At 42.7% G+C, this 2,301-nt stretch overlaps 1 pseudogene; it reads left to right on the top strand.

The window, feature by feature from the left end:
• Positions 1-1,054: 1,054 nt before the first annotated feature.
• On the top strand, positions 1,055-2,002 carry LOC105810525 (annotated as a pseudogene).
• Positions 2,003-2,301: the final 299 nt, after the last annotated feature.

Raw genomic sequence — 2,301 nt, forward strand, 5'->3', positions numbered from 1 at the left:
CCACATAGAATAGAAACAAGCCTTTTCCGTGCAAACCTACCCAAATCACACATTTGTGAGCAAAATAAATGTTATTGTTTTAAGTCATCAAGTTTTAAGGTGGTTTGTATGGCAGTAGATAACTGAAAAATTAGAAAGGAATTGACATATCTCAGCATGTTAATCAGAAATCTATTGAAAATCCCATTTAAACATCGAGGAGTGTACCTCATTTCAAGTGCAGCTGGAACTGGAGGCTCAAATAATTTCACAGACAGTTTACAAATTTAAATAATAAGCAGTCTTCAATAACTGTCTGGTCAACCTAGGGTAAACAATAACGTGTGAAAGCTTGAGGAAGATCAATGTCCAGGCAATATATTCAAAGGCCCATGCCAAGGAAACATTAAAAAAGAAAGTAGGGGTCTTTTTCCCATTTAAATGTACAGAGAAAAATATTTCTTAAATAAACTCGAACAGTCCATACCTTCTGAATGTAAAAATTAAGAAGACGTACAAATTGACTGATTTGGGGCTGTACTTATATCTGCATACCACCAGGAGATGAACTTACAAATCTAAAACCCTCACTAGTCTCAAAATTAGCTGGGTTATTACAATGGGAAGTCTTCGATCATCTGAGAATACCCATCTGATATTTTATGCTGCCCTTTGATGGATCCTTTAGTTAGGGGTCAGCAAATTATGGCTTGCAGGCCAAGTCTGGTCTCCTTCCTATTTTAGTAAATGCATTTGTACTGGAACACAGCCACCCTCATTCATTGACTTATTGTCTGCGGCTATTTTCACACTAAAATGGCAGTGCTGAGTCATCATGACAGAAATCATCATGGCCTACAAAATTGAAAATGTTCACTTTTGGCCCTATGCAGTCAAAGTTTGCTGACTTCTGCTTTAAATGAATAATCTGGGTGCTTTACAGGAAGCCTGTCAGCTAGATTGGCCTGAGGAGAGCTCATTTCCATCATATCCAAAATTTCTGCTTCAGAGAAATTCCCAATCTGGGGGAGTGCTGTCCCTGAGTAGTTTCTTGTTCTAGAAAGGAGAAATAGGGATGAAGGTAAGAAGAAGCCAAGGAAGGCGGTACACACAAGCCTGTGTGTCCAGAAGATCTGATTTGATGGGCAAGTTAGAAAGGAATTGACATATCTCAGCATGTTAATCAGAAATCTATTGAAAATCCCATTTAAACCTCGAGGAGTGTACCTCACTTCAAGTGTAGCTGGAACTGCAGGCTCAAATAATTTCACAGACAGTTTCTCTCCTATATCTGCTTTTCTCTGAGGTGACTTTATTGTCAGAATCCCCTCAACTGATCACGTCGCCCAAAGATGAGCTGGATGGGTACGAGCCGGAGCCTTTTGGGGAGCGGCCGGCGGTTCTGCCCTTGCAGGAGTTGGTCGGGGAGGTCAGTAATAGCCCCAGCATAGTCGAGTCACCGCCCCCAGCAGAGGAGGAGGAGGACGAGTTGCACCGGCAGTCGCTGGAGATTGTCTCTTGGTACCTTGGGGAGCAAGCAACTAGGGCCGAGGGCACAAAGCCAATGGTCAGGTCTGGGGCCGCCAGCAGGAAGGCATTAGAGATCTTGCTACGTGTCGTGTCAGGGACAGTGTGCAGTGCAAACGCCAGAAGGCCTTCCAAGGCATGCTTCAGAAACTGGACATCAAAAACGAAGACGATGTCAAATCTTTATCACGAGTGATGGTCCATGTTTTCAGTGACAGCGTAACAAACTGGGGCAGGATTGTGACTTTAATTTCTTTTTGTGCCTTTGTGTCCAAACACTTGAAGACCATAAACCAAGAGAGCTGCATCGAACCATTAGCAGAAAGTATCACAGACATTCTTGTAAGGACGAAACGAGACTGGCTAGTCAAAGAGACTGGAATGGTTTGTGGAGTTCTTCCATGTAGAAGACCTGGAAGGCAGCATCAGAAATGTGCTGCTGGCTTTTGCTGGTGTTGCTGGAGTAGGAGCTGGTTTGACTTATCTAATAAGATAGCCTTGTAAATGCAATAATTCTAACCAACAACAGCCACCAGAACCACAGATGTCTGTAAAATCAAATGTATTTATGAAATTGGGCTTAAAGCTGCCCAGACTGTAACTTCCAAGATTTCCCCTCTAGCAACCTAGCCAGAAAAGCAAGTGGCAAGAGGTTTATGGCTAACAAGAAAAAATACACGGGAAAAGTAGTCCCCCTTGATTGAAGAGTCACTGTCTGAAAGAAGCAGTTCAGTTTCAGCAACAAGCAAACTTTGGGAGGCCATGGAGGAAGAATTTTAGATTTAGTGAAGATAG

This window comes from Propithecus coquereli, unplaced genomic scaffold, assembly GCF_000956105.1.
Source record: "Propithecus coquereli isolate 6110/MARCELLA unplaced genomic scaffold, Pcoq_1.0 Scaffold214, whole genome shotgun sequence".
Taxonomy (NCBI): Eukaryota; Metazoa; Chordata; class Mammalia; order Primates; family Indriidae; genus Propithecus; species Propithecus coquereli.